We start from the raw sequence: 25,255 nt of genomic DNA, 5'->3' as shown, positions 1-25,255 counted from the left end.
TGTTCATTTAGGTCCCAATTGAAGAGAATATATATAGCTCAAGGTTGAATTGTGGAATCCTTGGGGTTTTCAAACCTTGGGCTTTGAATTGTAGAATCCTTAGTAAACAAATTTACTAAGCCTGCACTACTATTAATCTTCTCATCGTTCCTCTCACCCATCTCCTTCCACTTATGACTGTACGACTGTAACTTTGTTGCTTGTATCCTTACGATTTATATTGATATTGTTTCTTGATTGCTTATTTGTACCCTATGACTATCATTAAGTGTTGTACCTTATGATTCTTGATGAACGTATCTTTTCTTTTATGTACACTGAGAGTATATGCACCAAGACAAATTCCTTGTGTGTCCAATCACACTTGGCCAATAAAAAATACTATTCTATTCTATTCTATTCTATTCTATTCTATTCTATTCTATTCTATTCTATTCTATTCTATTCTATTCTATTCTATTCAGTAAGTGGGCATATATACAGCCATTTATACAAGAGCTATCTATTTATATACTGCTCTCATCCACTGGCTTCTAATTTTACAATTATAGTACAGAGATTATATAAGAACTCAGTCTTTTAATGAATATCTATAAAACATGGTTATTTTACTAGATACAGAATAAATAATTTACAGCTGCTGTCTCTGAGCACACAAAAGCAAAATATATCAAAGGATCTTACATAAATACTTGGCAGTAATTTATTTTACCTATTTATCATGTGTAATGTTAATTTCAATAAATGTCTTACTTTCCTGGATGCATAACACATTGCAAGGCACTGATTTATGCATGCTGTAATGCCAAAAAAACCTATCAAAAAACAAAATAAAAGCAAATGCAACTGTCCTGCCACATATAAAGTAAAATAGTAATTTTTGAACTAGCTGATGCAGCAAATGCTAACAAATTTAAATTGTGATTATATAGAAATAGTGGATGTGTATTGTGGCCCGCCAGCGGCCTGCGTGGATCGTGCCTGAACCTGACAAAGAGGAGGCTGGTGTGGTGTCGCACCAGCAGCCAGCGCAGCCGGCGCTCGCATTGGACAGCGAGGAGGCTGAAGAGGATGTGGTGCCAGAGGCAGAGACTCAGCCAGGGCCTTCAGAACCTCCAAAGGTTCCTTCAAGTGGGGAGAGCGAAGTGGAGGAGCCTCTCCTCAATGCTCGAGCATGCAGGGCTGCCAAAAACCATGAGTGGCTCCTCAGGAGGAGGAGTTCTACTTGAGAGTAGGGTTTGAGGATAATTGGCCACTCCCTTAGCCTATTTAAATTGCACGCAGCTAGGGCTTTCTTGCTGGAAACAACTCGTATTTATTATCAGAGTATTTTGGTTTATTGTATCTTGTTTTCTGGGCTGGTTGCCAACCTTTGCCCGTCTTTTTTATTCTTGCTACGTAATACATTTGATAAGGACCGTTGGTGTGTGTCAATAAATCAGCATGTTCAACAAGGAAGAAATCAGTATTCCCCGTTTTTTTAATATAAATCTGAATCAAGCAACAATGTTAGGTCAATGTTTCCCTAGAACAGTGTTCTAGTCAGTCAGATGTGGCACTAAAGTACGTATATCTCAAAATTGGTAAAGTTGAGAAACACTGATTCAGAATATTAAATGAAATATCTTCTTTGATTATAGATACCTGACTTATTTTGTACTTCCCAGACCAAGGTAAATATTGGAATATATTTTACCTACTCGCTTTTGAACTTCCTGAATTTTTTTAAAAATATTTTTCTGTGAAAACAAATGAAAAAAGGTAATTTTTTAAAAAGTATGTTGGATTTAATATTATTTTACATGATTTTGCAAATTGTATGATGCTTTCAAAAGTTTGTTTTATAAAGGTACTCCAAAAATCTTAATAATAAATATTTTAAAAACCAGACCAGTAACTGAAAATTGCATTGGCTTAAAATATTTTGATTTACCATCTCTATAATGAAAGTGAGTAGTCATAAAAAGAAGTGTATAGTCAATTGAATATTAAGATGACTCAGATACTTCCTGGAAATGATAATGTACAACAAGGTATAAATTGAATTTTCCTATCCATGTTGGAGAGTAATTAAATAAAAACTCAGCTATTCAAAGTGCATATATTAAAAGTTCAGCTTGAAATACTGTTTATTGCAAAATGCCTAGTAATCTTTAGTAGCTGCCTTCTTAGGAGGCTTCCCATAGTGTTATGTCTCCTTCAAAGCTAAGGACAATTTCACTGATAAAATCAACTGCTTTAATTATAAGTAGTGAAAGGTCAGAGAGTAACAAATCTTGAAAAAGCAGAGACCTAAAAGGCTCTAAAATGATGAGCTTGCTTTAAAGTCTTGTGACAGATTCCAATTAAAGTAGTTTAAAATGTACTTTACACTACCCAAGCAAAAGGGACCAAAAATTGGGGCAGCAATCTGAAGTTTATGTTTACTGCTTGACTACCTATTGCAAATTAAACACTCAATTACTTTCCAGGGCATGCTTCAACAGCAGTTCTAAAGGCCTCTGCACCTTCTTCAATTAGGTTAGAAAATAAGCACATCAGGGCAATGTCCCCTGAGTAGTCTATGTAGGCAAATCCCCGCCTGCTTAATACAGAAAGCATTTTATCTTGCTCTGTCTCCTGAGTTTGGTCCATCATCAAACTAATAACCATTAAGGGATTGTTACCACATTCAGTACAGACAAAAGGCAGAGAATGGGTAGGACAGTTACAATCAGATATAAACAGATACAGTCATTTAGGCATGTCAGATATAAATCTTAATATAAATCACTGATCAAGATTTGTTGTAATGGATCTTGAAAGGATATTAAAATATACACATCCAAACACACCCACATATACATATAAATTACTGTATTTTGTGTATATGTGTGCATGTGTTTGGGCGTGTGCATTTTAATATTCTTTCACGATCCATTAAGATAAAACTTGAAACATTAAGATCTTAATTTTGTCATGATAATCTTAATATGCTGTGATTCAAAGACATGGAATATTACCACAAAGAGAACTTTAAAACTCTCTCTCTCTCTCTCTCTCTCACACACACACACACACACACACACAAATTAGCAGGTAGTTTACATATATATATATATATATATATATATATATATATATATATATGTAGGTCTTTGGTTATTCGGGTCTTCTCCCACGTAAAATTGGAAGTGTCTTGGCGACGTTTCGACGAAGTCTCATTCGTCATCTTCAGGCTGGTGTTCTCGGCTTCGTGCTTCCAGGAGCAATCCTGGAAGCACGAAGCCGAGAACACCAGCCTGAAGATGACGAATGAGACTTCGTCGAAACGTCGCCAAGACACTTCCAATTTTACGTGGGAGAAGACCCGAATAACCAAAGACCTACATACAAACACCCGCGAAAACCTGAGAAAACATATATATATATATATATATATATATATATATATATATATATATATATATATATATAATCTCATATAGTCATAATATTTGGTTATGACTATGGATCTGTGACAGCAAACCTATGGCACGCGTGCCAGAAGTGGCACACAGAGCCATCTCTCCGGGCACGCAAGCCATCGCTCATTGCTCTTCTCGGTTCCTACCGCACCAGCTAGCTGTTCTTCACACATGCGGGAGCTCCAGAAACTGGAAAAGCAGCTGCCCGGTGCACATGCACGTGTGAAGACCAGGTGGCTGGTGTCTCGGTGCTGAAAAGGTTTGCCAACACTGCTATAGATCATATATATTTACAACTTTTAATTTCTCTGAATGTGTATACTCTGTATTGTCTGTCAGTTTTAAGTTTCTACCAATCAGATAATTATAGTTATTTTTACACTCAAAATGATATTTTAAGAATATTTTATTCTCAGAAGCACCATAAGATGATGCTCCTTGAAAAACAGCTCTAATCAATCTTAAAGCATCTACATTTTCTACAAGTCAGTTTCACATCCTGAAAAGCAACATTTCCATTCTGTCAAAATATATATTCTTCATTTTGTATATACCCAACTTTCAATGTCGTTCTATAAAAGGAGAACTGTAAAGAAGAAATAAGATTCCCCAAGGATGCTGTTAAGGAAGTTCATTTAAGAATTTAGAGAAGAATGATTAACAAAATAGGACCAGAAGATCTGTACTAGTTATAAAGAAAAGTTCCTTTTCAAAGTAGAGTTAAGAAAGTAAAATATTATAGTGTAGCAACTTAAAATTTGGTATTGAGTCAAATCTGGATCATTACTATTAAATAGTCTGATTATTAGACAAATATGTACAGTATATATGTGACTACATACTCTATGGCTGGGTTCTCACAATGTAGTCATCCCAAATTAACCTATTTTACATTGAATTAACCACATGGCCTGAGCTCAGACTATACAGTAACGGAAAGAAGGAAAGAGAAAGAAAGAAAGCTAAACAAAAGCTAATCAAGTTTAAAGGTTTGCAAAAGCAGCTGTTAGGTTTGTAATGAACTTGGTTAGAGATATTGTATGAAAGCTATACTTGATTTATAAATCCTTCATGTGCATGATGTATTCTTTGAAACTATGCAATTATCAATAGCTTAGTAGCTAGTACTCAGATACATATACAGTGGGATATCTAAAAATAGCTATATCTCTCTTACTTTGGTTATCCCGACAAGCTGCCTTAAACTTTTTGCAAAAACAGTCAAGAAATCCCATCTGTTTCCCCATTAACTTTTCTAAAATGCCTACTCAAGCCATATGGATGCCATTGTCCCTTATCAATTATTTATTATGTATGGAAAAATAATTAGGCAAATATAATTAATGAATGATAGGATTCAGCAGTTACAGATGGCAGTGCAAAGTATTTGTTTGTTACAGGAACAGTTAGAAAACACAATTATTCTAAATATGATTTGTAATTCTCTTTTAATAGAACTGCCAAAAGGGGGGCTTCTTCCTCATTATTTTCCTAACAAGATAACAATAACAATGGATCAGAATGTTCAGACTTAATTAATATAGTTTCAAGCTTGTGCTGATTCCAAATTGCAACTGGCCAGTCTTGTCACTATAGGTTTAAGAAGCTGAAAAAGTTTAGCCACAGTGCCCCCTAGAAGGCTTCACTTAGGACCATAAATATTCAGTGCAACAAAACAAAGTTAGACTACTTGATTTCTTTTAGAAAAATGTAAATTTTCTCTGGCACATACTACGTTTTATACAAGATCAATCCAAAAACAGGCCAAAAACGGCCAGAAAACGGCCAGAAAAACATCCTGAAAAATGCCCCCAAAAACAGACATGCATGCACCGGCTAGCTGGTCTTCAGGTTTCCGGTGCTCCTGCGTGCAAAGACCAGCTGGTCCATTTTCAGGCTGTTTCTTGGGCCGTTTTTGGCTTGAAAAATGGCCCGAAAATGGCCAAAAACGGTCTGAAAATGACCCGAAAAAGGCTTGAAAACAGCCCAAAATGGCCTGTTTTTTTAACCATTTTTGGGCCATTTTCAGGTCATTTTCTGGCAGTCCGGCACCCGAAGACCAGCTAGATGGAATGCAAGTGCATGCCGGAAACCAGAAGAATACCTGGCAACAGCACGGATACCCAAAGAGAGGGCTCTGCATGTCACCACTGGCACACATGCCATAAGTTCGCCATCAGGGGCCTAGAGGAACACATTAAACTAGAGTGCCAAGTGCTTAAGAAACTCCTCACGGCCAAACTATATGCGAAACTATCCAAATGTAAATTCCACAAATCCAGTCTAGACTATCTAGGCTGGGTTTGGCAACCCGTGGCTCCGGAGCCACATGTGGCTCTTTGGGCCCTCTGCTGTGGCTGTCAGGTGATCCCACCACTGGCTGGCCCTTCTCCTCACCCTCCCCTCCCAGTCACTTCTTGCCTGGCCTAAGAAGGTAAGGGCGACGGCGGAGGATGGAGAAACAGGCGGGCTGGTTCTCTGGTTCCTCATCTGTTGCTGGTGCTTCTTCCGGCCCTTGTTGGTGCTGGGCATGCCTCAATCGCTTCGGGAGACACACAACCTGCCTGAGGCACTGGATCGACCCAGCCGCAACCGACGCCAGCTTCGCTAACACTATGGAAAGAGGGATGGGCGCACAGCTCCCAGCTGCGGTTTTAAACCTTGCACAGGGGACTTTCAATGCCCGGAGGAATCTTTTAAATGAATGCTGGTGGTGGCACTGCTCTGCTGGAGGAGTAAAGAAGCTCAGGGCAGCAGGAAAAGGGGGCTGGACCCGCTGACCTCGCATGCCCACCCCAGGAGTCAGGCTTGGAGAAAGCCGGAGTGCCCTCTCCAAAGACGCTTACCCGTCAGCCAGTCAACCCATTTGCCCTGGCGCCTTTGGTGCACTTTGGCTGAGCCCAGCCACTCGCTTGTGGTCTGCCAGCAACCTGCGGAGCTGGCAGCAGAGTCAGACAGTAAAGAGGCTGGGGAGGAACATGGGCCAGTCCTGGAGTCTGAGGAAGGCCTGGATGAGGGATCTGTGTCAGAGGCAGAGATGGAGCCAGGGCCATGTGGGAGTGATGTGCAGACTCCGGAGCCCCCAGAGTCGGACAGCAGAGAGGCAGAGGAACAGGAGGAGCCTGTTCCTAGTGCACACATGCACAGAGCTGTCAGAAGGCAAGAGAAGCTAAGGCAAAAGGGATGACTCGGGAGTAAGGTCAGGAGATGATTGGCCCTCCCATAAGGTTTAAAAGAGAAACAAAGGCACTTGGCCCTTTTTGCATGAAAACAACGCTGCTAACTCTGTTTCCAGTTGGTGTCTCTTGTTTGTTTCTGAACTTCATGGGACTTTGCTAAGTAAGGCCTTTGGCAGGGTGTCAAAGAAGATAAAGGTTGGTGATTATCCCAAAGGACTTCTTCCAAAGGACTTGTTTTGCCTAACTAATTGGGACTCAGCTGGGAATGAAGAGGCTCTAACCCTCTTTCCCCCCTCCCCCCAAGGTGTGTCATCAATCACATTCTCCAACGAAACAATTTCATGGGTTGTAGAAATCACTCCCCTCTAGCCACTGTGGGTAACTGCGGAGTCAGCCTTGATAGAGATATGGCTGGAATGTGCTTTTGTTTTGACTAACGTACTGCCTCGCTGCAGCTGCAAAATTCGTTTTCCCATTGCCCCTGCCTATGGCAATGGGAAGCAGGCCAGGGATGCTTTGCGAGTTGACATTTGGCTCCCCTCACTTCCTGAAGGCGACCTGTGCAAAGCAAAGACAATTTGAGTACAGGTATATATTTTTGGTTTGAGATTCCCCCCCCCACCAGGCTTATTTGGGTTGTCTGTGTGGAATTTAGCTATGAGGCGGTCAGCCTGGATGTTCCTACTCTTTACCCAAGACGCCTCTGATAAGGGGTAGCCCTTCCACTTGATTACGTATTGGAGCTGTCTCTTGTGCCACCTCGAGTCGAGGATGCATTGCACCTCATAGTGGGTTTGGCCTCCTATGACCATGGGGTCTGGGGCTCATGGGGTAGTGGCCTCAGGGTCGATCCAACCATGGATTTTAAGAGGCTGCTATGGAATACTGGGTGTATCTTCCCTAGCAGTTGGGGCAATTTTAATTGCACCGTGACTGGATTGATGATCTTCACTATGGGGAATAGCCCATAAACTTTGGTCCCAGTTTGTTACTGGGGAGTTTCAACCTCAAGTACTTTGTGGAGAGATAGACCTTCTCCCCCAGCTGGAATGGCTGTTGGGGGACTTGGTGTTTGTCTGCCTGTTTCTTATAGGTCTGTGTCGCTTTAGCTATTGCTTTATTGACATTCTCCCAGGTTGCTTTCAGCATTGACAGCCAGTCTGTCAAGCTGACTGAGGAGGGGGGATCCCTGGGATATTTTGGCATTGGGATGAAGTCCATGCCGCTCACTACTTTGAACGGAATTAATCACGTGTTACTGTGAACAGTGTTATTGTATGCAACCTCAGCGAAAGGCAGGAGGTCCGCCCAGTTGGACTGCTGATAGTTCTTGTAACACCTCAGGTACTGTTGTACCGTGGAATTCAAACATTCTGCCCCCCCCAGGGCAGATGATGGCCAGATGAAAAACCGAGCTAAGGCCTTGGGATGACCCAATGGACCGCAGGAACTCCTCCAAAATTTAGTCATGAACTGGAACCCTCTGTCTGATATAATCCTTCGTGGCACTCCATGCAGGTGGTAGATGTGATTCAGGAACAGCTTGGCTAGCTGGTGGGCTGAGGGTAGTCCGCTGCATGGTATGAAATGTGCCTGCTTGGAGAATAAGTATATTACAGTTCCCCCCGTTTTCTGGCAACTCTATGTCAGAGTTTGTTGCAGCACACACAATCAGACAATTCAGCAGGATTCAAAACTTCTTTATATATATAATAACACATAAGGCAAATATACAATAACCATGCTGGTTTTTCTAATGTGGTAGAGAGAGGAGATTGTAAGTAGGTACAAACACAGGCTGGGGACAACATAGACAAAGCTTCTCCTATATACAGAACAGTTGAGCTAAGCCATGCCCAGGCTCCTAGCTGTCTCTTGTGGCTCACACAACAGCTACTATGTTTCAGTTACCAAACAGTCCCCATTGGCTGACCTTGTTGCCATGTCTATTCCGTTGGCTGACCTTGTTGCCATGCCTATCCCAGTTCATTAAGATATCTACACTGACATCTACTAATAAAGTCCATTGCAATTTCCTCCCATGGTCTTGTTGGCTCTGTCACTGGTTGCAGCAGTCCGGGGGGGTTTCCTGGTCATTTTTCATTCTGGCACAAATAGTGCAACTTTTCACATAACTGTCCACATCTTTCTTTATGCCAGGCCACCACAATTGCCTCCGTGCTAAGTGTAAAGTCTTTAGGAACCCAAAGTGGCCTGCTGATTTGATTTGGCTTCTCTGGAGGATTAGGGTGCGTAGGGACTCTGGGACATAGAGTTTCATCCCCTTCCATGCTAGGTCATCACTTTTTGTCAAGATGTGTTGGTTGTCATGGAACCAGGGGTCTGCTAGCAGTTCAGTTTTGAGTTTCATGGTTAGGTCGCTTGCAGGTCGATCTTGCTGGTCACTACATTGTTGTCTTGTGGTCACTTGGGCGGCTGTTTGGGTAGGGATGATGATGGCATCTACTACTTCCTCCCATTTGCATTTGTACTGGGGCATGCAAGAGACGGTGTCAGCTAGGAAGTTCCTCCCCCCTGGGATGTGCTTTAGCATGAAGTTGAACCAGTTGAACTATTGAGCCAAGTGAGGACTTGTTTGGGTGATAGTTTTCATGGGTCCTATGGGCCCCCCGATTTTTGTGGTCAGTCCAGACTTCAAACAGTCTCTGCCCCCTTTCCAGCTGGTGGCACCAGGTTAGCAGTGCCCATCTTACCTCAAAAGCCTCTTTTTCCCATCGCCTGTCTGTGTCTGTGAGTTTACAGGAGGTGTAAGCACCTCATTTATTAACTGCATGAACACCGCTGGGGGGCCCTGCAGTCCGAAAGGCATTACTTTGAATTGGAAGTTTCCTAGGGGCAGTTGAGTGCTGTTTTCCATTGATCTCCTTCCCTGATGCATACTCAGTAGTATGCTTCTCTGAGGTCTAATTTGGTAAAGACTTTTCCCTTGGCTAGGTGAGATAGCATCTCCTTCATGAGAGGGAGGGGGTATAGTTTGTGTACACACATACAATTTATACCTCTAAAGTTAATGCATAATCTCATAGTTCCATCTTTTTCTTCTTTGAACCAGGCTGGGGGTGCAACCCGTGGCATGGCTGGCTCGATGAACCCCCTTGCTAGTTTTTTGTCTATGTATTTGCGCATTTCTTGCATTTCCTGGGGTGTCATGGCTTACAGTTTTGCCCTGGGGATTATTTCAATGGCGCAGTCTGTCTCATGGTGTGGGGGGGTAGGACATTGAAGTTTGCCTTGCTGACCACTTCCACGAGGTCCTGATATTTTCTGGGGATCTGTTCGGCCTCTGGGGTTTTGTGGGAGGTGGCTTCCAGTTGTTCTGGTGGGCCCTTTGGGAGGGTTCCCTGATTGACCAATGCTTCTATTCGCTAGTGTAGAGAGGGTTGGGGTCCCCTTGCTATCCTCAGCCTTTGGTGGCCCCCTTGCCACCAGAGAGCCCCAATATGACCGTGCCTGTCATTTTGGGGGGTATTACGAATTGAATTGCTTCCCAGTGATTTGCTAGATCTAGTTTCACTGGTTCGGTCAGGTGGGTTACCCCTGTGTAGGTTACCCACAATAGGGACCTATCAACCTGTTCAAACCTGATCAGGTAGGCCAGTATTTTTGCTCTAATCCCCAGTTTCAGGACCATGGTTAGGATGATCAAGCATCTACAGCAGCCTGAGTCTATTAGGTCTATTAGGGCTTGAAAAGTCCCCTGGGTCCCTGTTTTTGGGGCTGTGAGGCATATTGGGAAGACAAAAGGGTGGATTGGTACACCCACCATTGGATCATTTTCACCTTCATCCTCACTGTCATAGGAATCCGGCGACTGGTCATCATTGACTGGAGTCCCACCCCCTTCAGCTGAGTGTGGAGGGGCCTCTATGGCCTGGAGGGCTTTTTGGGATGTGTTGGTGGCATGCCTGGGGCCTTGTTCCGGTTGTGCCCTGGGTGGTGGCTCGGGCTTTGGTTTCGGGGCTAGGTCACACATGCTGATGCCATATGGCCTATTCCTCTGCATCTGTAGCATTTCAGCTAGCTTCATGGGAGAGTTGGTTTTGGGGCCAGTTGTGATGCTGTGGCTTCCCGTTGGTCAGATGGTCTCCGGTCTGGTTGTCCTCTCTCCTTGGTGTCCAGTTGCTTTCTCATGTCATTGACGCACAATCCACCATTGACTTTTATGGCTACTCGGAACCACTCAGAGAGTCGGTTTGGGATGTCCCAATAGGTGGTTACCTGGGCAATTTGCTTATCCAGGCTTGTTCTGAAAAAATAAACTAACAGCCGCTCCAGAAAAGGGGGTTGCTTCCCCATAACTTTCCTGAACTCACAGATGTGTTCCTTAATGGGTTGCCCTCTCTGTTTTAGTTTCAGAGCTCATCTTCTGCGTATGGATCCTTTTCCGCCTCCTCAAATCTGGCTTCTAGCAGTTATAGAAAGTCATCGATGTCTTGCATTTGGGGGGCTCTCCTCTTGTGGAGGGCTGCTAGCTATTCCCTTGCTTCTCCCTCTAGCCCCTCGGCAATGGTATTCACCATGGCTCTAGGGTAGAGGTGTCCATAGTGCTCTAGGTGGATCTCAACCGAGTCAATGAATAGAGCCAGCTGATCTGAGTCCCCATCGAATATCCCCCTGAATCAGGGTGGCTCATTCAGCTGAATTCCTGAATTGTGGAATCTGATATTGTATTGCTATCAGATATCAGACAGCAAGATTGTCACTGCGTTTTTTATTTACCAGCTGAGCTCTCATTTCTGGATTATCAGACTTTCCGTAGCTTGCCAAGAATCCTTATCAGTAAACTAAACTGCGCATGTACTCCACCCACATTCCACACACACTTTTCTTTTGTTCTCTTGCCAAGAAAGGTCTGGCTGAGAAATAGCCGGCACGAACTTTTGCAAAAATGTAACTTATTAGATCAGTAAGATGTTTTATTTTCTTCTTTACAATAAATATGAGTTTAATTAGAAGATGTATTCCGGTTTTATTTTTCAAAAGTATACACAAGGAAAATGCCACGATCCAGGCAATTACCCCAGGAAGGTAACGGGGCTGATTGCCTCTGACAATGGTGGCAGAGGTGGTTGAAATTTATGGGGTTTTTTTCCTTGTTTGTTACTTTTGATGATAAGCGCATAGGCAATTAGTTTTTAGCTACTAAGGTATGCTAATTATTTTTTGCTAAGATGCCGAAAAAGAAGTAAAACAAATACAGAATGCATTTTGCCGAAGATATAGATATCTCTACTCTCACTAATGAAGAAGCGAAAAGAATTCTACAAAGGCTTCAGGAGGAAAATAACAGAAGAGCTACTTTTGAAGATAAAGGCGAAACACTACGACCGAGGTCAGTAACGCCCCCTTCTAATTATGCATGCTCTCAAACTGTCTCCCCAGAACCTTCTGAATTTGTAACGCTTGGTGCAGAGCCAGATTCTCCACAAACGGCAAAGCATTTTCACCCCCACGCAGAGAGAGAAATAATTCATTATTCTCCTCGAAGCTCTCAGCTCGCCCTGGATGAGCAAACTATAAAAACCTTCAGGGTCACTCCTAAAGAGCAAGCTATAAGAAACTATCATGACCAGATAGAAATTTTTGAACAGAAGCTATCCCAGGCAAAAATGGATTTGTTTATGCTTGAGCAAGATAAGGGAGAATCTCGTGACTTCAAAATCTCTAAAAGTGCCATTTTGGCTCCTTCTTCTTCGGAGCCAAAGACACTCCCCCTGGTGGATTTTGTGTCAGGCCAATCAGAACAGAGAGCTGTGCACACGTCATATGTCTTACATAATCACTCCTACTCTAAAGTTCCAAGTGCCACATATGCAGAGAGATTATCTGAGCTGCCTGAAACAAAAGGTGCAGCACCATCTGCTGGCGAAAGTAATTTACTAGAGAAAGCTGCAATGCAACAAGTGTCTCCACAGGCCCAAACTCAAGTACCCCCTGGTGGTGCTGGTGTCCTTTTAGATGGAACACAACAAAGCTTAATGCAGCAAAGGCAAATGACTGGGTCTCCAGCAGGCCATGTCAATATTGCAGCTCAAATGCAACAGCCTGAACCACAAATGCATGCACACGTGCCTCCAGCTGTACAACCAGGGCCAGCTCCTGGTCCACCTCCAGCGCAACAAGTGCCTTTACTTCCACAGCCAGCACCTCAAATGCACATTCCTCAACAGGCATTTTCTGTTGCTCCACTAGCTGGTGAGTCCAAATTAAAGATGTCAGGACAGAATTATAAGGCCTGGGTCAGTGAGATTGGATTGTTACTTCGTAGAGAAGGCACTCACTGTATGATTTTTAATCCGCCTACTCAGCCATGGTCCCTTGCAATAAGGGATTTAGAAATTAAAGCTTGCACAACATTATTGATGTCCATGGATACTGAACTGCAGGTTACATTTTCACCTGATGCAACAGCCCAACAAATTTGGGCCCAATTGGAAAATTGCTACAGGCCTGTCTCAATTGAATCTTCATGTTTGCTCATGTCTTAATTCCATGGTTCAAGATTGAAACCTGGTGAACAAATTGGAGGACATTTGACCAAACTGAAAGGACTGAGAAAAGAATTGAGAGAAAGAGGCTATAATATTGATGATATTCAAATGTTCAGCATTATCATTAATTCTTTGAACTATGAATGGAAAGATGCCATTACAAAGATTAACCAAGTCCCTATTGCTCAACGCACAGTGGACAATGTATGTAGACTTTTAATTGAAGAAAAAGCACTCATGCTAGCTACTCCACACTTGAGAGGACCACCCGCATCAAGAGCTCCAGCTAGGCGCCCCTTCCGAGGAAGGACCTATGCTCCAAGGATGCCAAGATGCTACATCTGTAACCGTGTGGGACATGCCATTCGGGATTGTCCCCAACAAGTTCCAGCTCCGTCACGTACCAGCCCAGAGGAACAGACTCTAGAGGCAGAGGCAGAGGCAGTAGACAAGGTCGTTGTGGTCCCTGGCGTGATCCACAAACTCCACTCGCCACATTGGCTTTAACCAATGATCCACAACCTCAACCAGAGTATGACAGACGACTCCTGTGGACTTTGGACAGTGGTGCAGCATTGCATGTTACCTACAGAAAGGAACTTTTCACAGAGATGCACGAGCCTGAACCTGAACTACGTGAACTTTATTCTTTTTTCAATCATCCTTGTCAGGTCAAAGGAAAAGGAACTGTTTATGTTGAAGAGCTCGATGCATTCATTCCTGATGTTTATTACATACCAACAGCAACCAGTAATTTGCTTAGTCAGAGTCACTTGTCTAGAATGTTAAAGTTCCAGGTTCACCACCTTGAAAGTGCAACAGTTAAAGATGGAGATATTGTTGCTGAAACCATATTAATTGGTGGTGTTTATTACTTAAAGCCAAAGCCTAAGACACAAACACAGGCAAGTATACAAACTCCAAAAGGAGAGAGCACAGGCCCAGAGAGAGATGCTCCAGAGAGAGATCCTGTTGCTATTCCAAAGGCTCCTAAAGCCAACAAAAAGAAAATTGGGAAACAGTTTGCTCAGAGCAAGCCTGAGGTTCCTCATAAAACTGTTAATGTTGAGAATTCACTAACTGGTAAACCTTTGCATTCCAGGTGTATCCATAAATGGCATAGAAGATTGGGGCATGCCAGTTTCCATGTTCTTAGGAAGATGCCGGAGTTTGCAAAAGGTTTGGATCTAAAGGGGTGTAAGGTGTTTTTGGATTGTGCTGTCTGCAAAAAGGCCAAATCCAAAGCAGCAGCCATTCCCAAACACGCTACACGCCTGTCAACACGCATTTTTGATTTGGTTCACACTGACATAGTTGGTCCTTTTCCACCATCATTTGGTGGTAGAAAATATTTCCTAACAATTGTTGATAATCACTCTAGATATGGATATGTATATCCTATGAAAGAAAAATCTGAGACCTTTCAGATCTTTAAAGACTTTGCAGCCCTTGTTTCTATCCAACACCAAGTTCGCATCGCCAGAATCCAGAGTGATCGTGGTGCCGAGTTCATGTCTCAGCGTTTCCAGGACTGGATGCATAAGAATGGAATTCTTCATCAGACTTCGGCCCCTTACACACCGGCTCATAATGGGGTCGTAGAGAGAAGACAAGGGGTACTGCAAACCATGATGCGTTGTCTCCTAGAAGACGCCAACCTTGATATGATATACTGGGGTGAAGCTATAAAATATGCAAATTACATTGTCAATCGTACTTGGAGCAGTGTAATGAATCAGACTCCTTTCTTCATGTTGTATGGCTACAAGCCCGATCTTAAAAACATCCATATTTTTGGTTCATGTGCTATGGTGAACATTCCCTTAGCTCAAAGAAGAAAAGGAGGTCCAGCAGCAAAAAGACTGAGATTTATGGGCATTGATGACAATTCAAAATGGAGCAAATTTATTGACTCTAAACATGTAATTGTGATTTCCCAATCTGCTAATTTTGAGGAAGATGTTGACAGGTCCAGGATTCATTCCAATGATCCTGGAGTTTATTTTCCTAGAGATGATAGTGCTGATGCCATGCAGATTGATGACCAAGATTCCACTGGTTCTTCTCAACCCGATGTTCCGTCTTCGCAAGCCACGGATGCTGACACTAGCGACGAATGTGAGGACGAGGACGAAGCAGAAGAAGACTGGACTGTTGTTCCGAGACGTTCCAAGAGGGCCACAAAAGGAATCCCTCCACAACGATATTCTTAGCAACTGACAAAAGCACCCTTGCCTTTGATTTGCAATGTTACACTTCCACCTGATAATTTCACAGAAATCAAGCAGCTTCCTGATTCAGAGCAAGACAAATGGTATGATGCCAAGCAGGTTGAAATGGACAGTCTAAAGAAACTTAAAGTGTTTACACCTGCAAAATCTCCAGCAAACAAAAAGATCATTGGCACTCGATGGGCCTACAGAATCAAAAAGAAACCAAATGGTGAGTCATTGTACAAGGCCAGACTTATAGCTCAGGGTTTCGCTCAACGTTATCCTGAGGATTACACAAATACCTACTCACCAACAGTTCGAACTGAGAGTGTAAAAATTGCTTTAGCAACTGCAACTATCCTTGGTTTAGAAGTTTTCCAGTTCGATGTTGACACAGCTTATCTACATGCAGACCTAGATGAAGAGATCTACGTGAGAAGTCCTCCAGGATTCCGACAGCAAGAAGGGGATACCTGGTTTCTAAACAAAAGTCTTTATGGTCTGAAACAGTCTGGTTTAATGTGGTACTTATGTCTTACTGAAAACTAAATTCAATGGGCTTTATCAAGTCCGAAACTGATGAGTGCGTGTTCACAAAAAGATCTAACAATGCATATGAGATCGTTCTTGTTTATGTTGATGATATTGTTTATATTGGTCCAAATAAGCAAATGAGTGAAATTTTTGCCAAAGCTTTGCAGAGATACTTCACATTGAAATCATTAGGTCATATTAGCACTTATTTAGGTGTTCAGATTGAAAAAACACAGAAGGGGTTTAGTCTTTCACAAGAAGATAAAATTGAACAAATTTTGCATCATTGTAACATGAAGGATGCTAACACAACAAAGACACCCATGCAAACAGATTTTCACAACTTGACACAAGAAGCAAGTCCTGAGTTCGAGGATCAAACACTTTATCGTTCAGTTATTGGGTCACTGTTATACATTAGTAGTTGGACCAGACCCGACATTGCATTTAGTGTTAATCTCTTGTCTTGACACGTAGGTTAGGCAAAACAGTTTCATTGGACATGCGTTAAGAAATTATTGAGATACGATGGTATCTGGCACCCGCAAGGTTAGCAAAAATGTATCCGAATGTAAATCCGGCCTGTTGGAAATGTAGAAAAACACAGGGAACTTTTTACCATGCTTGGTGGCTTTGCCCAGAAATTAAGAGATATTGGAACAAAATAAAAACATGGATATTAGAAATAACAGGTTATGAAATTGAATTAAAACACGAAGTCTTTTTACTAGGCATGATTAATAAGAATATTAGAAATGATATAAAATACTTAATACTCCACATTATAACGGCGGCTAGATTAACGTTAGCACAACTTTGGAAAATAGATCGCTTGCCAACTGACCAGGAATTAATACAAAAAATTTATATATGCGCAGAGATGGACAAACTAACTCTAGAGTTACAGGATAAGGAAGACTCAAAATACTTCAAAATATGGAATAGCTGGTACCAGTGGATAAATCAGAGGAGGGGGAATGGTTAAAGATGAAATTCAGAAGAAATCAATATAATAAACAACTGCACTGTCAGAGAGATAGAAAAGGAAATAAAGCCACTGTGCATATGTATATATGTATATATAATAATAGAAAGTAGTCAATAGATGAAGTTGAGTACTGTATATGTACTGTATATGTATATGTAATTCATGTTTTTGATTAAGAGAAACTTGTTTGTTTTTCTTATATTTGTTTTTAAATGTTTTTTAAATACGAATAAAGTTTGTTTTTAAAATTAAAAAAAAAAGAAATTATTGAGATACCTAAAGCACACTAAACACATGAAATTATTGTTAGAACCAACACATACTGATTATGCAGAATTATGTTGTTATGCAGATTCTGATTGGGCAAGTGATAAGAAATCACGTAAAGGTACTTCAGGTTATATGATGTTCTTAAATGGATGTCCTGTTTATTAGCAAGTACGTAAACAGAATTTTGTTTCTTGTTCATCTACTGAAGCTGAATATGCTTGTGTTTCAGATGCATGTAATTCTCTAACTTGGTTTGATGCTTTAGTCACAGATATCTGGACACACCCGATCAGACCGATCACCATGATGGAAGATAATGAATCAGTGGTTTATATTTCTGAATCACATTCCACAGGTTGTAGGTCCAGACACATTGACATCCGTTATCAAAACATAAAACATTTAGTGAAAAAAGGTTTTGTTAAAATGCAATATGTATCTACACATGATCAGATTGCAGACATGCTCAACAAACCACTTCCAGCAGCTCAACACGAGTATCTGCGTAAGAAGATGTGCCTTGTTTGATGATGTACTGATATTCGCTCAACTGGCAAAAGAAGGGGATTGTCACTGCGTTTTTTATTTACCAGCTAAGCTCTCATTTCTGGATTATCAGACTTTCCGTAGCTTGCCAAGAATCCTCATCAGTAAGCTAAACTGCGCATGTACTCCACCCACATTCCACACACACTTTTCTTTTGTTCTCTTGCCAAGAAAGGTCCGGCTGAGAAATAGCCGGCACGAACTTTTGCAAAAATGTAACTTATTAGATCAGTAAGATGTTTTATTTTCTTCTTTACAATAAATATGAGTTTAATTAGAAGATGTATTCCGGTTTTATTTTTCAAAAGTATACACAAGGAAAATGCCACGATCCAGGCAATTACCCCAGGAAGGTAACGGGGCTGATTGCCTCTGACATACTGTCTATGCCAATTCAAGTGCATTTGTTCTTGTGACTGGTCTCTAATAAGTAATGTAAGGGATGGTACTATCTATCTGTTATTCACAGCCACAACTATTTCTGCTGTAGTGACTATGGGCAGGGCAACCTTCACTTGCCACCACTTATCTATCAATCAGTCATGAAACTCTGCCCTGCTGCCACAATAAGGAAATCTCTTGGAGCATTGTTATATAGTGAATGTAGATAAACAAAGTATCTTACAGAAATCTTGTACTCTTTGCCTTATCATGAGGCTGGCCAATGCTGTTTTCAAACAATTTTGATCCAAATATGATAAAATTGTTGAAAGCCGAACAGGCTTTAAATATTAACATGATTTTAAACATGTCCATAGCTGCATTGTAATGCTTTCAATCCACCCACTGCAAGTACCCATGTTCATAGCTAAACCCTTTCTAAAGCCATGCTTGAAATGACACATCTGCATGTACAAGTTAGGACATAAGAATATAACAGTTCCTAGGTTTCACACTGGATGCATGACAGTTTTTACATGAGCTTAAGATCTACACTTCATGGTAACTAGTTATCTTATGACAATAAGCAAGTATCTGTTTTTCCAGGGTGTTATTTGCTTCTTGTCCCTATTTTGCAAATATATTTTCCAAATATATTCTACATACTTATATTTACTTATTAAATTTATTGGCTGTTGAAATGCAGTGGACTCTAGGCACTGCACAAAACTAAAATGTATATGTATTTTTACGTGCATTACGTGTGTGTCTGCTCTCCTAGTTGCCACAAAGAAGGAGGTCTATTTTCCAAAGCACCTGAGGCAGGACAAGAAGCAATGGATGGAAATTAATCTAGGAGAGAAGCAACCTACAACTAAGGAGAAATTTCCTGACAGTTAGAACTATTAATCAGTGGAACAACTTACCTCCAGAAGTAGTGAATGCTCCACTACTGGAAGTTTTTAAGAAGAGATTGGTCAACCATTTCTTTGAAATGGTATAGGTGTCAGCTGGATCTCCAGTATGGGGTTTTCCTCTGATGCATGCTTGCTATCGGCTGCTATAGTAATGGTGGGGGGGCATGGTATTTGGGTTTGGGAAGTGAGCTGGTGGGTGAAGGCCCATGTGAACTAAAAGTAAGGTTTGTTCTCAAGAATTACTGTGCTGCTGAGTGGGGTTGTTTACATCTAGTCAAGGTCAACTGTCCTAGAACTATCTGAAGAGCTTCACATGACATTATGTGGGAAGTGGATTGGACATTCAGCCTGGGACCCTGGGGGGAGGGATTTGGGGAAACTTTCAACCTGTCACTTTCATGCCTTTTGAATCAGATCTTGCCTTGCTTTAATCACTATCATTTCAAACTCAGTAAAAGTACCTCTTCTCTACATCAATGGAGTCGGAAAGTTTTCTTTCTTGGGTTTTGATCAGAGGCAGGCCTGACAATAGGGTTTCCTGCCTAAGCAGGGGGTTGGACTTTAAGACATCCAAGGTCCCTTCCAACTCTCTGTTTTGTTCTGTTCTGTTCTGTTCTGTTCTGTTCTGTTCTGTTCTGTTCTGTTCTGTTCTGTTCTGTTTGTCTAGTCTAGTCTATTCTTTACCTATCCAAGGGACTACGAATTTCTGTTTCTCATCTCAGATAAATGTGACCTGGGAACATTTTCAACAGCAGATCACAATTTGGCAGGACTCTTTCACTCAGATATAAAAACATCTCATGAGCTTTCTCAAATGTATGTATGTATGTATGTATGTATGTATGTATGTATGTATGTATGTATGTATTTCTCTTTAGCCAGGTTCTTCCTACGTAAACCAAGATTTTTATGCAGCCCTATGCAGCCCTAGTTCAGTGAAATCACAATCCACTCGATTATGGGCTTTTTTTCCTTCTGGCAGCCAGCAGGCCCTTGCTGCCTGGTGAGAGGAGCACCCATGGGATCACCCCTCTCACCTGTCATTGCAAACCTCTACATGGAACACTTTGAAACCCAAGCTCTAGAAAAATCTGATCACAAACCCAAACTCTGGCTCAGATACGTAGATGACAGCTTCATAATCTGGCCACATGGGAAAGAAAACCGGACAACTTCCTCACACACCTCAACAACCTACACCCCAAAATACAATTCACCATGGAAACAGAAGCTAACAACCAACTTCCCTTCCTGGATGTCTTAATCTACAGGAAATCCAATGGCTCCCTAGGACACACCATCTACCAGAAGAAAACACACACAAACTGCTATCTGCACGCACTCTCACATCACCACCCAGCACAGATCAACTCCATACCCAAGACACTCATCTCCAGAACAAAATGCTTAGCTGACTAAAGGAAGAAACAGTTGTGATCACACATTGCTCCTAGAAGCATGAAGCCGAAAACACCAGCCTGAAGATGACGAATGAGACTTCGTCGAAACGTCGCCAAGACACTTCCAATTTTACGTGGGAGAAGACCCAAATAACCAAAGACCTACATACAAACACCCGCGAAAACCTGAGAATATATATATATATATATATATATATATATATATATATATATATATATGTCTTTTTCTTTTTTCGTAGGCTTTTATGTGCATATTCTTTCTAGCCAGGATTTACCTATGTAAACTAAGTTGTTCCTTAGCCCTAGTTCTGTGAAATCTCATTCACAAGTTTCTGGGCTTTTTGTATCCTGCTGAAAAGCAACAACTCTGTGCTGCGTCATCAGTGAGCCACACCCTCTTCTCAAGTATCCTCCCTGTAAAGGTACAATGTGTCTTTTTCTTTTTTCGTAGGCTTTTATGTGCATATTCTTTCTAGCCAGGTTCCACCTACATAAGCTAAGTTGATTTCACAGAACTAGGGCTGAGGAACAACTTAGCTTACGTAGGTGGAACCTGGCTAGAAAGAATATGCATACACACACACACACACACACACACACACACACACACACACACACATATATATATATATATATATATATATATATATATATATATATATATGCATATTCTTTCTAGCCAGGTTTTACCTATGTAAACTTAGTTGTTCTTCAGCCCTAGGTTCTGTGAAATCTCATTCACAAGTTCTTGGGCCCTTTTTCTGTTGACAAACTGCGAACTATATATATATTTGTTACTTCTTCATAGGGTTTATGTGTGTTTTTCTTCTAGCCAGGTTTTCCCTACGTAGGGAAACCTTGGCTACATAGGGAAAACCTGGCTAGAAGAAAAACATATATATATATATATATATATATATATATATATGCATAAAACATATATATACATATGTTTTTCTTTTAGCCAGGTTTTTCCTATGTAACCAAGATTTTTCTATAGCCCTAGCTCAGTGGAGTCCAGAATCGAGTGGATGTGACTCCACTGAGCTAGGGCTGTAGAAAAATCTTGGTTACGTAGGAAAAACCTGGCTAAAAGAAAAACACACACAAAACCTACGAAAAGTAAGAAAATAGATATTGTACCTTTACAGGGAGGATACATGAGATATGGGTGTGGCTTACTGATGATGGTTAACAAGACAGAAATAGATCTATATAAGTCTCTCATTAGGCAGCATAGGGCAGCATATATATATTCTTTTCTTTTCGTAGGCCTTTATGTGTGTTTCTCTTTAGCCAGGTTCTTCCTACATAAACCAAGATTTTATGCAGCCCTATGCAGCCCTAGTTCAGTGAAATCACAATCCACCAATATATATACACATACATACATACATACATACATACATACATATATTTGTTTTCTTTTCTTTTCGTAGGCCTTTATGTGTATTTCTCTTTAGCCAGGTTCTTCCTACGTAAACCAAGATTTTTATGCAGCCATAGTTCAGTGATTTCACTGAACTAGGGCTGCATAAATATCTTGGTTTACGTAGGAAGAACCTGGCTAAAGAGAAATACACACATACACACACACACACACACACACACACACACACACACACACACACACACACACACACATATATATATATATATATATATATATATATATATATATATATATATATATATATATATATCTGAATCCCAGCCACAGCCTGTAAAAAATAAGGGTATAGATAATAAAAACTAACAACTGCAAAATTAAATGTACAGAAGTGTTTAATTAACCACTGCTATATGGGATCAATGGCCTAAGACCCAAAGAGAAGCATCATGATTAACAATGTGATACAATCTTGTTGCAATGCAACAATTTTTGTATGATGGTTTGCTCTGAAAAACTGCTACTGGCCTCTATATGTCACATACAGTGAAACAGTATTGATTAGAATTGGTCAAGGGGTAGAACACATAGAAAATGAGAAACTGAAAACTCAGATACACATACTTTAGGATGTTATGCACGACACTCCTTGACCTACTTTTCCAAAGAGAAAAATATCAGGCAGACTACATCTTATTTCAGCATGATGTTCTTAATGTTAATTTTCTTTAGCTAAATAAACAAGACTTCTGGTTGTGAAATAATGAAGGAAACAAGAAAGGAATCTTCAATATGTCTTCATTTCTTATTAAATAATTCTAGGGAAATGATTCTTTATAAACTATCTGGAAAACCAACAGAAAAAAAAAAAGTACTATCCCACTCCCAATCCGATACCCAATAATCATATGAAAAACATGATGTGCAGTGCACAGCTGAACTTCATTGGGTATTTAACTTGGTGAAATCTAAAAAACAGACTAGCTTAATTATAATTAAATAATTATTTATCTATAAAGATGTAATGCTGCAGACATGTATTCATGACACAATAATTTCATTATAAAAAGAAGATACTGGAAATGAAACATAGTAAGGTATGCTACTTGTCTATAATGGCATCTATAATTTTACAACAGTCTTCTCTAGCCAGATACTCAGCTATTTGTTGGAATAGCTATCTGGCAGCGAATTCTGAGAGAAGCCATCATCTCTATATTCCTGAATTTCTTCAGACTGGGGAATGCTATCTAAAGGATAGAAGCATGTATGTTCAGAAATTACCATGAAATTGTATCACAACCTATCAATAAATTAAGCCTGTGAATTTAAAGAGGTGATTGTTGAATTATTCAATTTGAGCAGTTCTCCAATCTACTAGTTCTCCAATAACACACCAATACCTGTTTTTTCTTCTTTCTTTTGCTTTTAGGAGATAGAGATACAGGTGGTCCTTGCATAACAACCACTTAATTCAGTGACTATTTGAATTTATGATGACACTGAACAAGTGGTATTTATATCCTGTCCTCATAATTATGATAATCATAGGGTCACATGTTCAGCAACTGGCTCATAATTATAATATTGCAGCATCCTGCAACCGGGTGATTGCCATTTACTACTTCTACTACCAGTTTCCAACAAGCAAAGTCAATGGGGAAAGCAGCAGAAGGTCACAAATGGTGACCACTTAACAATGGTGCAAGATTCACTTAATAGCAGAAACAGAAAGTGCCAAAACTGCTGTTGCTAATCACTGTGGACACATGACACTCTGTTTTATGACTGCTTTGCTTAGCAATGGAAATTTCAATCCCAATTACTGCCATTCATTAGGACTACCTGCTACAAAAGACTGCAATTCACAATACAATTGGAAATAGGATTGCATCTTGCATTGCATTTACACCCAAGAATATAAAGATACTACTACATGAATATTGTTGTGAAAAATTTTGAAAGCATCTTTTTTATCCTTCATGAAGGGTTTTTTTCTTTTATTTAATGAAACAGAATAAAAACAAAATCAAAGAGAAAAATATACAAAAATAACAAAAAAGGAAAAAAATATGCTGTAACAAGACACATGAATTGTTTTTATACAACAGTTCAATAAAAATAAATTTTTATTTTTTAAAAAATAAATTTTATTAAATTTTCCAAGTTAAAATCAACATAAGACAAAAACATTGATTATACATAACAACAAATAAATAAAATTTTAATCATCCTTACATAGGCTACATGGTGGTAACTCATTAATAAGTTGCAAACAGAGGTAGTATTCAGCCGGTTCGCACTGGTTCTCGTGAAGTTTTGGTGGAACTTTGGCCAAGGTCGCTGAACCGGTAGCGATGGCCAGTTGGCCATGCCCCCAAAACAGTTCCCCAGTCGCTGCTCACTCGCCCCGCCCATGTTTGTCGCTGTCAGGTTCTTCACGCACATGCATCCCATTGCCTTGCAAGTCCAATCGGATGTGCATGAGCGAAGAACATGGTGGCAATGGCAGCAGCTTTTTCCACGACCTCCGGTACTTTTTGGCAGCCTGCGGCTTCTTTGCCAGCTGCTTTCCAGCAGCAGTGGCTGGCTGGGGGCCACTTAAAACCCCGGTCAGCTTGCATTCTGGACTCTGGACCAGCCACCACAGAAGGTAAGCAGCCCGAGCAAAGAGGCAGTGGTGGGGGAGGAAGCGGGGCTATGGCTGGGACCGCTAAAGGAGGGGAAACGGGGGCGACTGGCAAAGGGAGGGTGGGGGTAGATAGATGGAAATTCCAAAAAATTTCCTACCTTTTCCTGTGGGCGTGGCTAGGTGGGGGGATCATGTGACTGAGTGGTCATGGGCATGAGTGACGTCAAGTTGGCCATGCCCACTCAGTCACATGCCCCCCCCACCTAGCCATGCCCACCGAACCAGTAGCGAAAATTTTTGAAACCCACCACGGGTTGCAAGTAATATGAATTTCATTGGGTAACTGGAGCCATAGATTCAATTTTACCATGTTGTTCAGCTAATCTCTTGGCAATAACAAGGCCCAGAGAATCCATTTCTTTTGTCCAGCTGTTAGTTTCCATGTAACAGGTATCTTCATCCAAAGAATGTGTGCATCCCTAAATATTAAACTCAGTCACAAATCCCAATTAATATATGTAAATATCCAGTGGTGAAATCCAAATTCGTTTACTACTGGTTCTGTGGGCGTGGCTTGGTGGGCATGGTGTGGCTTGGTGGGTGTGGCAGGGGAAGGATACTGCAAAATCTCCATTCCCACCTCACTCCTGGAGAAGGATATTGCAAAATCTCCATTCCCACCCCACTCTGGGGCCAACCAGAGGTGGTATTTGCCGATTCTCTGAACTGCTCAAAATTTCTGCTACTATAAATTAACAATGACAACAGTTTATAAAGAAAACTTGTATAAGATGTTTTATAGATGGCATATCTCTTATTCAATTAT

The 25,255-nt window shown here is 40.9% G+C and overlaps 1 protein-coding gene across 1 annotated transcript in view; it reads right to left on the bottom strand.

The window, feature by feature from the left end:
- The window catches only part of TMEM117 (transmembrane protein 117), a 473,220-nt gene that overhangs the window by 303,750 nt on the left and 144,215 nt on the right, over window positions 1-25,255 (bottom strand). The gene's annotated exons all lie outside the window — the stretch shown is intronic.

Source organism: Pituophis catenifer, unplaced genomic scaffold (genome assembly GCF_029215685.1).
Source record: "Pituophis catenifer annectens isolate HBS135680 unplaced genomic scaffold, rPitCat1.0.hap2 SCAF_7, whole genome shotgun sequence".
NCBI lineage: Eukaryota > Metazoa > Chordata > Lepidosauria > Squamata > Colubridae > Pituophis > Pituophis catenifer.
Note: the sequence above shows the minus strand (reverse complement) of the source record. Positions and strands in the feature narration are given on the sequence as shown.